This window comes from Columba livia, chromosome 2, assembly GCF_036013475.1.
Source record: "Columba livia isolate bColLiv1 breed racing homer chromosome 2, bColLiv1.pat.W.v2, whole genome shotgun sequence".
Taxonomy (NCBI): Eukaryota; Metazoa; Chordata; class Aves; order Columbiformes; family Columbidae; genus Columba; species Columba livia.
This window is the reverse complement of record NC_088603.1, coordinates 120350565-120362941: the sequence shown is the minus strand read 5'-3', so window position 1 is coordinate 120362941 and position 12377 is coordinate 120350565. Positions and strand designations below refer to the sequence as shown.

The window sequence follows — 12377 nt, the reverse complement described above, 5'->3', positions numbered from 1 at the left end:
AGGTAGCTTCCTTACTGCAGGAAGCACAGGCAGCCTACACCTGCATTGCAGCGTCCTCGTTAACTACTGGGTGGTTTAGAGAGCTGCAAGCTGGCTGTCAGCAGCTTAATTGCCGTAGCACAAAGCTGCTGAGCTAGATTTCTTCCCATAAGAAACAAGGCATGCTGCACTGCGTAAGAAAGTTTAAAAATAAATTTTTCTTGGGTTTGTGGTTGACTTTGGGTACAGGAAACATTCTAGCAATGCTTTATAAATACTGTTCGCTTTTCTCTTGCTCCTATCCTGAACATTCTACAAATACAGACTATATTTCATTTCTGTTTTACAGGTTCAGAGCCATGTCACTGACAGCTATCAGGCATTATTTACACTGGTCATGAAAACAGCTATCAGTGTACCTGAGATCTCAGCTTGTCAAGTGAACATTAATTTGGTCAATTTTCCACCATGTATATGGTCACAAAAAGCAGAACCTGGCTAGCCCTTCATGCAAATAAGATTATATATAAAAGACACGTAGTATCATCATTGGAAGCCTGCTGTTCACTCACATAAGGCTATTTTAATGTGTTTCTGTTGTATCATACATTTTTATAGACATGGTTGCTGTTTTTAAAATAAAGCCATTTTTGCTTAAAACCAAACCTAAAGCTTGGAAATATAGCTAACATTTCTGTGTCTTTGTTTTTGGCACAAATACAATTTTTTTTAGGCTATGTTACTTGGTATTTTGCAGATGAAAATGAGCCTCGTCACCCCGTTTTCAGCTGACTGAACACAAATTTTCAAAGATGCAGAAGCTACATAACAATATATAAGATGACATTGTGCTTGAGGTGGCAAGCCCTGCTCAAGCACAACAACATACTATTTGGAAAGCTTACAAGGTTTATTAACCTGACCACAACACCATGTAAAATGTGGCTCTGCCATTCCTTATTTTGCTCTGAGCATATCCAGACATGAGACACCCTGCACAACTACATCTTGAAATACAATTGTGAACACAAAACACTCAGCTGGGATGAAGGAGAAAGTTAAGTACAATTCAAGTTGTCTGCTCAGTTCCTCAAGTCAACTGAGTTCAGCGAACAAGGAGCAGAATGAAGCTACGGAGTTTGAATCTGCACTCTCCTCCTGGAGTACAGTCATGTTTTTGAAAGAAAACAACAGACAAACTTCACACTGCTCATATTCCTTAAAATTTCCCCAAATCTTATAATAATGAGCCTTTAAAAAAAAAAAAAAAAGGAAAAAAAAGACAGGCATCTGAGATGGCAAAAGTTTAATGTAGCTGAGCAAATATGCCATTACACACTGGTACATCTAAGAGTTTCTTTCTCAGCTGGAGCATAGAACAAGTGGAGTGAATAGCACTGTAAGGCACACAGTAAAAGCAAGAGAGAACTCCTTCCCAAGCATCGTGACCCTCCTCCTTTTTCCCCATACTACTAACGCAGTGTTTCTTGGGTTGTGTTTGTGTCAGGCCATGCAAGTCTTTAAGCTCACATGTTTCTGGGTCCCAGAAGGCCCTAAGCAAGACACCAAGTCCCTGGTGCAGAGAGCATTGAGATATGTGCTACATTCAGCATCTCAGTGGTGCCTGCTCAGCATTTTTGTATATCAGTACCCATCTGAGTGCTGTTCATGCAGTCTGTGAGCAAGTTCTGGGTCATACCACTGGGGCAAGTCACCTACACTGAGTGCTACAGCTCTGAGCCTCATCCCAAGGCAAACATGCAAATAAAACTTTCAGATCTATTGGAAACCAGATCAGCTTTCCCAGGTACAAGGACTTGGTCTGTCCTAAGAGCTAACAACAATTTTCCATGAACAGAAGAGAGCTTATCTGTTTAACAGCTATGTTTGGGAAAAATTCCTTAGTAAACTGCTGGATTGGAGAACATGTCTGAGAAGAGATTGAGGTCCTGCTTCAGCTTCACACATCCAGGTACATTTTCTCCACCTGTATTATGAGCAAAGCAAAGCTGTCCAGGACCTGAATGGACCTGGGCTGATCCTTGCTGGTATAAGCTGGCCTTGAGGGACAGGACAAAATAGCACAAGCACAGCACTGAGCAGGTATCCACACACATATCCTTGCCTGGCTTTGGGTCCAGGTCTGCTGTGGGTTCAGCTGGCCCCTGGCACCAACCAAGTACAGACACCATCGTCTGCTCTCTACCAGTCACACCCAAAGAGAATGTGGCTTGTTTAATCTAGAAAAACAAAGGCCAAGAGAACATTTGTCTTCTAAATATATCAACTATGTAAACACTGGGGACAAACATCTGTTTTAGTTTAAAATTAACTTTTGATCGGAGACAGGCATAGACTGGGTTCAAATAAACTTGGGTATGGACATGTGAACTGTGACGGTCTGAACCAGCCTTTCAGTGGGAATTGCAGGCAGCTGTGGAGGGGAAGGCAGAAGAGGGCAAGAGGAGGGCAAAGCTGTATTAAAGTTGTTTATTCATGGACGTAGTTAGGGGTGAATCAAGAGCTGTAAAGAAAAAAACAAACCAACCAACCAATCAAAGAAAAGCAGAAAGCAAAAAGATGGTAATGGTTAAGGCAACAGAATACTAACCTATAAACTATTTACAGTCTGTCTGCCATAACTGATGTTTTGCTGGGATTGGAAGGCTAAAGTCAGAGATACACAAAACCAGTGAATGTATAAACAACAGTGCTGGAGAGTGTGAAGTACCAACGGCAGTTCAGGGAAGAAATTAATCAGATGCTGTTGCCACTCAGAAAAAAATAAAGCTTATTTGGCTAAGAGGTGAAGGTGGTGTTTTCTTTGTATGCATGCTGGTACCAACTATTTCACTAAAGTCCTGGTTTCCTTAAGGTATTCAGAATTTCATTGCCTTGAAAAGTTTCAGTGGTTAGTTTGTAAATACCTGATCCATGTGTGGGGTTTTGTTTTCTTCGGGATTTTTTTTGAGGTGAAAGTTTAAGTTTCATTGTGAAAAGGAAATAAATCAGAGCCAGAGCAGAAGTGCAGCTACCTTGTTAGCTCTGACAACCTGTTTCTCCTGTGCAGTTCTGTGGAGCACTTAGGAAAATTACACGACATTCACAGGGAAAGAAATTCAGTGGGAACAGAAGTGGGAAAGGGTTTGCTCTTGCTGTTGCATTATGGTTTTACTAGTTTTGGAGTTGGAGTTTTTGACAGTGGTGATGAGTTCTGGGGTTTATTGCTTGGGATTTTCTTCTTTTGATTGGCTTCCCAATGTAGCTCCAGCTAGGGAGCAGCATCCTTCCCCATTGCTCACTGGCAGCCAGCTGCTCCTTCCAGTGGTGTGTCTGGAAGTGAAATCAAAAGTCCAGGTTGAGAATAACTGACTGACACTGCAGTTTATCATTGTGTAGCTGATTTTCAGAGGAAATACTCTCTCAAGTGATGACTAGGCCAGCTGCATTGTTTTATGGAGCTTGTGGAAGTCTGGAAGTGGGTGAGGGCACTTGGTATGGGCGTATGGATCATTTTATGTCTGATATTGTACTTTTTGATGTAGCCTTAAGATGATTATCGACATCAGTGGATCAGCACAGCTACAAACCTGTCAAGAATTCGGGAGAAGTATGGGAGATGCTTTGCACTTCAGACTGAGAAAAGTGGCCTGTGAGAGTGCAGGTGAAAAGGAAGAGCTGGAAAGATGGTGTAAATATGCCAACAAACTTGAAGACTTTGTTTTTTTTAGGCCAGATGGTTTGACAGTCTGTAGTATGTCTGTGAATGATGAAGTGCTTGGCAAGGTGTTGCTGACCTCTTACTAATCCCTTCCCAAAGGAACAAGAGACTTATCTTTATAGGTGCTAAAGGTCTCCAGTGCATCCCAATAATCCACCTTCAGCAAGGATTCCTCAGTGAAATAAGCTGTATGTGTCCTTTCTGCACTGGGAGAGGAACAATCTGTCAGTCCTGCTGACTTCTGCAGTTAACCCAGTGCTTACTAGATGATAGTGGGGTTTTGCATGAAATATATTGCCATTATGTATCTATGTGATAAGAAATATTACTGTTGAGCAGTTAAGTACTCCTCTCTGATTCTCTATATAGATAGATATATCCCGACATTGCACCGCCAGGTACTGAAGTTGTGGCGCTTAGATATTACAGTGATAGGGAACTTAAATATCTAGAAAGATCCCTGATAAACGATATGCTCTGCCTATAAACCTCTGCCAAATTCTATTCAAATGGCGAAGAGATAATGTGAATATGACTCTAATGAAGGAAGGCTAGAGTTGCCATAATGCATGCAGGTGCAATTGCTCCAAATCTCTCTTAAAATCCATTTTCCTGCCAGTGCTCATTCTTCCTTTAAACAGAAGTTAATACTCTGCTGACATTACTGAACTCCATCATGCTCATTATCTCAGGCTAGCATTTAGATCAGGTTTTTGGAGGTGAAAGACCAATTCATTAACTCTATTGTGTCACTCAATGACTTCCTGTGGAGAGATCGTAAGTCAGATGGTGGGTGTCACTGCTGGAAGACAAAAGACAGCTATAAAGTAGAAAGACAACTGGTATAATTCACAAAAACGAGAAAAAAATACACTATAGACTTTAATTTCTATTCATAGTTCTGGTTTTAAGTATGTTATTTAGATAACAGTGCATTGGGGGGATTTTTTTTTTTATGAGTTTCAGATATGGAATGGAAGAGGTTATGGGTTGGTTATTTCTTTTTGACTTAAAGAGGAGAAATAATGTATGTAACAAATAATACAGCAATTCCTGTAAAAATGAATTAAAAATTGATATTTTAAAGCCAAATGTACTGTAATTCCAATATATACTAACTTGTCTTGCCTTAAAGGGAAAAAAAAAGAGTGTTTTGAAAATTATTACTTTGTCAAAATGATAATGTTATGAAACTGTTTGAATTTTTGTTAAAGGAAAAAACCAGCAGTCACGAATCAAAATCCAGTTATTTGATTAAAAAAAACACCAACACCACAATATCCCCACACTGTTTCCTCAGAGTAAAGACAATGTTTATTTTTAGAACACTCTCTGGGATGAAAGGGCTTTTTAAGACTTTTTTATGGAAAGTAGGTTCCTACTGCTACTGGTTATCAACTGAACATGAAGCTTCTCAGTTTGCACACAGGAAATAAACAAGGGAAAATACTTTTCATGCTTGTAATTGAGTTTTTCTAAGAACATTTTCAAATATGATCATTTTCACGTGTAATTAACAACCACTGAACATAAAGCAGTGTCAAATAAGGAAAGCCTTTGCCAGAGAGAAGCTTCACAGCTGCTGTTCGGCTTCCCTCTTGTTGCTCAGCAAAAACACAGGAGAGTGATTTTGGGACTCTTTCCCCTCTAAGCTGTAAGGAGCATCGCGGGTGGGGGAACTTTTAATAATACCAAATATTTGCAGGGGTGCTCTATGCTTCAAAGCACAAAGAGCGGAAGCCCATCGTTCTAAGAGAGGCCGGGCAGCAGCTTTGCGCGGGAGCCCTGAGAACCACCAGGGGGCGCGGACGCCCGCAGAGGCCTCCTCTGGCCAGCAGGGGGCGCGCTGCTCCAACTGGTTCTTGCTGGGTGGTGCTGGTTGAGCCGCATAGTCACCGAAGCATGCGAACCGAACCCTTGTAAAGCAATGACAACGTTAAAACATCTAAACATCATACGATATCCTTTAGTACCTTTCAGTACAGTCACTTCTGCAGCAGGTGGCGCTGGGATTTGCAGCGGGTAACGGTGTCTGAGAGCCGCGAGCAGAGCAGAGAACAGCAGCTCTTCATCAGTCACAGCATGAAAAGCAACCCCTCTTACTTTCAAGGTCTTGAGCCGTCAAAAAAAAACCCAAACAAAACAAAACAAAAAATACCATGACTTGGGAAGCTTGAGATCTTCTTCAGTTTCAGACCTATTCAAATCCTCTTGTCCCAATAAACCTGTTTTTTACTCTTGATTGCTTCATATTCATTAACAATACAAAGGTACAGATGGAAGAAGAACTAAGTTTTCCTTTCTCCTAGCTGTTTTGGAAAAAGCTGCCTTCCCTTCTTCACCCCACCTCCACATTAGCTCTCTTTAATGCAAAGCTATTCTTATCTTAAGGGAGAATCCCCTTCTCAGCTCCTTTAAAGATGAAGGGCACAACTGAAAGGGAACTCAGAAAAAAGAAATGCTAAGGCAGTATCAGTCTCTCTGTTATTCATACAGTTATTTATTGGCAAATTTGGTTCCTCTTACTGTGTCATCTGACAGCATCCTTTGCTCTATATTTCCTCTGGATTCAGGCACTCTTCACAAAACCTTTCCTTATTTTTAATCCATTTTATTTCTTCTGCCCTCCCGTCCCCCCCCACCACCGTACCCTGCACTTGTAGTCTGTGCTCACTAGCAATATTTTCTGCTGTTAACAGACTAGTTGACTTTTTTTGCATCAAGTAACAGCTCCGTAATTGGAGACCTAAGAGTCACTTAATATAAAGATCACTGAAGATCATAAACCATCTTCTTCTTGACCTTTTCTACCACAACATTAGCTTCTGAGTCAGCCTGCTTTGAAGCTACAGAAGCACTACATATTGTGTTGTTGATTTCTGACTTCAAGCAATTATTTTCTTCCATTTCCTCCTATTCTTAGCATCTGAAGGATGAAATTTTACAATATGCTATTGCTCTTGAATTTTTTTTTTACAGGAACAAATGTCAGCACATCAAAAGCTCACTGCTTCTAGTGTGAGTCACTTGAGATCACTGGGAAAAAATTACTTTTGTAAGTCTCCTTATTGAATCATAAACCATTGATGCTACTAAGAATACTTTTTGCAAAAGTTCTGGGATCTGTCATTTGAGCATCACTTCACTGATAAATAAAATGTATAAAAACCCTCAACAATAAAGAGACTTAAAATGAACAATATCCCAAACATGAAGGGGCATGCAATCAAAATATTGCTCTCTTATGTAGCTTTTTTAAGTGTTTTGTTTGATAGATTATGCTTTTTTTCCTATCAATTATACAGTATTTGTAATGAAAATAACTGTACACATTCACATTCACATATATTTGAGTTGCTCACCTCCTCTCTCTCTCTGTTTAGATGCCAGTCTTAAATCTTCCAGACCAGAAATGCTTTCTGCAGCAATCCAGCCCCCTCAGACAACCTTACAATAGCTGTTCATAAGGAAAATAGCTTTTAATTTCTAGGAAAATGCTTCATACTATCTTTCTGCTCTTTGGTTAGCAGGGAGAGGGGGAAGCGGAGTCTCCACAGACACATTTGGCAGATACAAAGGCCACAGCAGCTCCCCTGCTGCCTTTGGTGTGCTGCCACATAAAATCACTTTCAGTGTATGCAGATAGCTACCTCGCGGTTATATAGCTATGGCTGTGGATAGAGTCAGTCTCCTCATAGCATATACAGCTACAGCTATATAGCCTGCAACACCAAGTGTACATTCAACATTTAGGAGAACTCTTATTTTTCCATGATAATTAATAACTCCTTGTCCTGCTACCTGGCCAGAGGTGTTCACTGAGGTATTCAGAGGCACTCAATTTAATTAACATCTGGGAGGGGTCCAGTAAGCAGAAAGACTTCATTATATTTGGCAGAAACAGCCAGTGTAGATTTTCCTGAATTTCATTCACATTGCCATTCATCGTTTGTGTCTAATGCAAAAAATAAATTGCATATATTAAACATTTAGAATAGGACTGCTAAATTGCCACCTAGTGGTTATGTAACGAAATTAATGTCTCTGGCATGCTGATCTGGGTCAAAAATACCAGTGTGCTTTCTGTATTTTTGACAGGGCTTTGGCCCCTGGCCTGTAACGTGGTCAGAGTGGATGGGTAACAGAGGACAATTTCCAGTTGGGACTGCTGGGGTACCAGAAACAGCTTTTGCACAAGCCTTAGACACCAAAAGGGAATTTCTAGGCCAATCAGCCAGCCTGTGCACAGGGTGAAAAAGGTAAGAGTCTTAGTTTGTTATCTCTACCATCTATTTTTGCTTTTCAACAACAACAAAAAAAGGTAAATATTTTTATATAAAAGGAAATAAAAAGTCCTGTACCTGTTGGTAAATGAAAAAAAACTTAGGATTTTTGTCTTCCCAAGGCTCAGCCAGCTCCAGTGTAGGAAGCATTTTGCTCTGCTGGAGTATTCTCCCACCTTCTAGTCTCACCCACCTGAGCCATATATTCATCAGCATGTGCTGTTTGTTTACACAGAGACAAGCAGATGGGAAACAACAAAGGAGCACAAGTTGAACAATAAGTTTTGCAGTTCTGCTTTTGTGATTAGTCATGCAGGTCTGCCCAGAGGCTACTATGAGAGAATAAAAATAATTTTCAATATGATGAGCTGCATAAGCAAGGTCTTTAGGGATTAATTTATCCTCAGTCATCTCACCAATAATCAGCTTGGGATGCACTGGACTGCATGTTGACAAGGATGAGTGGGAAGTGCGGGCTACCTTTCTGCGATGATGCATCAGTTGTTTCGGAGGTAAGTGTCAGAGATAAGTCAGTCCATGGAGCAGAATCCAAATGATTCATCTTCCTCCTCCATCCTGCTACTTGCAGCAACCTAGTGCAGTTAGTGGCTGAAAAAGATATATCAGCCCTAGGAGACAGTCTAGGAACCCATATTGCACCTTCACTGAGGTCCTGCATAGTCTGAGGTGCCACACAAGTATGACACTGGTCTAAGTATGCTGCAGAACCTGAAAGTTTAACCCTGGTCGAAACATGTCCCCTTGCAGATCATTGGGTCCTTGCTTAATTTATTAGCACTTCTCATGTCTCTTATACTCTCATGATGAACTGAAAGTCCTGTAAAGGAGGGCCATCGCTTCCCACCGAACATGAAGTGAGACAGGTCAGAAAAAACAGCTGAGAAAGACAAAACAGGGCTGGGGCAAAGGATAGGACTGGGGAAGAATTAAAATATTAAACTGAGGACAGAAACGTATTCTTCCTACATTTCAGGTTTTGTAACTAAAGTACAACCCACTATATATAGTATAGAATATGGTTCTGTTTATTCGTGTCACTTTTGGATTGGTTGACCTTTACCTGTTTTAAGACAGAGTCTATTTTTTGTGAGGATGGTTTCCCCCTCTTTTTTTGGTTTTGTGTATCAACTATAATTCTCTTGTTTCACCTTGTACTTCGTTCTTGTTCAGGATTGATTCAGTTAAATTTGCACCTTGTTTTCTCTTTGTTTCACATACGTGATTTGCACATTTTTTTATTTTAAACAAATACTTATTGTTCCAATATTGTCTGACCTCACTCCATTTAATTTAATCACATTTTATTTCAATTACCTTCTCTGTAGAGTGAATTCTTATCTCTAAATGGAATTTTTCCCCCTATTTTTTTAGATATTATGGAAGTACAGTAACAGGGGAAGCTGTAAACACACTCTGCAAACTGCCATGCCACTACTCCAAAGTACCTAGCATAATAAAAAGGCATGCAATTGAAAGTCAGTTTATGCTTTAATGTACTCTGGGTGATTTGGTCTTTAAGGAGTATATAATAAAAGGTGAAAGGTAATCAATACAATACTGTCTGAGAAACTGCAGGTTTAACCACATACTTGTCAATAAAATTATCCAGGGACAGAATGCCCTATAAATGCAACTATTTTTTTAAAAAATAAATGGCCTGTTCCAAGGCCCAGAAGTCGGTAAGCCACAAATAGCATCTATATGGCAATCACTCATTTGAACCGTTGTGTGCAGCAGGAGTTTCCATTTCCCCCAACCTTTCCTGAGCTGGTCTCTTCAGGGTTTATTTGGACTGGATTTGACTAAGTGATTTACCATAGAGCAAATCTGTCAGTGTTCTGCCACCCCAGTAGCCTCCCAGTTTTTTGGATCCTGTTCCGATTGCTGTGACAAATGGCACCATGTAACACTGGAAGACATGCCTTCAATTTCCGGGTTCTCATGCTTGCAGCAGATGATACTGAATGCCTTCAAATACATCTCTTGACAACTGCTGCTATTTCCATTTAGGAAGTTCCATATCCTCCTGTCTCCGTCCCTCCAAACAGCCAGAACTAATGGCTTAAGAACATATCAGACAGATCAGTCATTACATTTTTTTACTTGATGTTGATACCTACATTTACAAAAACGCCAAATGCTTCCAGTAGGAAGAAAAGGATAGTCCAGTGTCACAGTGCTAGCCTCAAATATGAGAAATAACTATTCAATTGCCACATGTAGAGAACGTGGTAACTTGAGGGTGGTGAGAACTTACTCACATTGTCTCAGTCTTGTCTTCATCTTACATTGCTATGCAGTTTTTACTCAGTTGAGCGGTCAGAGTGAACTTGGGCCTCCCTCCCCACAGAAACAAACTGGTTGTCATACCTGAAGATGTGTTATGTGGGGCAAGTTATCTTCACTAACTCTTCTGGCCGAGAGCTGCATTAAGACTGAAATACAGTCAGACACTTAAAAATGGACTGTAGCTTTCTCGGCCAAATTAGCACATCCCAGGTTAACTGCCAAGACAGCTTTCACAGGAATTTCTTTGAGAAAACTTAAAGACACAAGCAGAGTACTCATCGTAACAGGACAGTCGTGACCTAAAATAAGATTGTTTTTTGAATGTATAGAATGGTTTTCAGTCAAAGGGATGCAAAACTTGAAGTAATTGGAATGTTGGTTGGTTTTTTTTTAATAATTTTCAATAAAACTTGTGTGTAGGTGAAACAAGTTTGACACTTTACAAGCAAGAGTTACTTTTATTAATTTTTTATTTTCACTTTGTGTGTGTGTGTGTCACCTCCAGAAATAAAAACAGCTGGGGATAAGGAAGTGAATTCCCTTCTGCTTTTGTTTATATGAAGCTGTTATTTATAATAAGCCGCCAGTCAGCTCTGTCATATTAAAATGAACTTTTGGAATTATTATTGTTCGCCTGCTTTCACAATCAGCCCTTTGCAACCAACAACACTGTCACTAACAATCTAACCAAAGGCAAAAATGTCTTTAATGTCTAGATCGGTTTATGTTGGATTATCTCAACACTTTTCAGCAACAGTAGCATTTAAATACAGCTGGAATGGAACAAAACAGAACGTCTGAAATTTCAAAAAGCCTCATCTATCCTCTCTTCTTCCTCTCCTGCTAGAACTCTGTAAGTTATGTTGTGGACTTTTTTCCTTTTCTTTCTGTGTCTTGCTAATGCTTTGTGTTTTGTCTTAGATGTAAAGGTTAGCAAGTTTTAAGACTGATGGTCTTTGACATAAGAAGGTGAGTTCTCTCTTACAAGCTAGTAGATTTATAAGGCTATATATAAATACTATGCTCTAAAACTTTGGTCAAGAAAAATTATCAGTTTATCCATCAGATATATCTCTGTTGTCCTTCTGAAAAACAATTGGCTTTTGGAATATCACAGGAGTAAGATGTCCAGAGACAGTACCTTTACTTGCACTTGAAGTCTGTTTCCAGTTACCACTTCATATACCTTTTTCTTTACTTTTCCATGACCACCTTTACTTACTATTTTTCAAAGAAAGACACCATCAGTTAGATGGGATTGGAGAGAGAGAGAAGTTGCCTATGCCCATTCTCCATTCATCTTTTCAATCATCTTTTCATCCTCCCTCCTACAAAAATTAAAACATACACAAAACACTAGCTAAGTAACTCTTCTTTCCATGTGCATATCTGTTGAGGTAAAATATTTCCACTGCCTGGTTCTGACAACTGTGCTAAAAGAACATGGCTATAGATTCACAGCTGTTCTTTTTAAGAAAATGTATTAGATATACAAAGCATGAATAAGGTTTAAAAAATAATAATTAAAAAATTCTTATGTCTGGCAGCAACAGGACAGTTCAGCTACCTGGGTCCAGGTTGAGCTAAGCTTTGAAAAAATACTAGAGATAGGCCACTAACGCGTATTACCAAGATAAATAATTCCTTTATTATTTAGTCTTTGGACAATAATGATATATGGCTCTAAACCCTGAATAAGACGTGATTTCTTTCTAGTCCTATGACAGTGTAATTCAGACTACAATCTGACTTTAACTCTGCTTCAGCCCTGGCAGGAGTTCTACCTGTTCCAAGGACAGCACAGCTCGCCCATGGCAGGGTTGCAAGAGCTCTGTATCTCTGTGAAGCAGCTCTGAACAAAACCTCACCACTAACCTCAACCACTTCCCCAGTTATCAAAACTGTACATCGTTAAAATAGCCCTGTCACTGATCTATTAATCAGAGAGGAAGAAAGGATGCATTCCCAGCTGTTAATTCCTAGTTTTTCCTGTACCTTAACTTGATATAAAACATGTGCACCAGCAGAGGGCATTCCATACTTCGATAAAATGCAGATTGATAAACAATTCAAAAGGGGAAATT

The 12377-nt window shown here is 39.7% G+C and overlaps 1 long non-coding RNA gene across 5 annotated transcripts in view; it reads right to left on the bottom strand.

Annotated features, from left to right (window-relative positions):
- Nucleotides 1-4596: 4596 nt before the first annotated feature.
- Nucleotides 4597-12377, bottom strand: part of LOC110360881 (uncharacterized) — a 28079-nt gene continuing 20298 nt past the window's right edge. For 4 of the 5 annotated variants that reach the window (XR_010470562.1, XR_010470563.1, XR_010470564.1 and 1 more), the window contains 2 exons: nucleotides 7063-11621; nucleotides 4597-5812 (listed from right to left, as the gene is read on the bottom strand). This is a non-coding gene — a long non-coding RNA (uncharacterized LOC110360881). The remainder of the gene's footprint in view (nucleotides 5813-7062; nucleotides 11622-12377) is intronic. The other variant, XR_010470565.1, reaches the window with a different exon arrangement.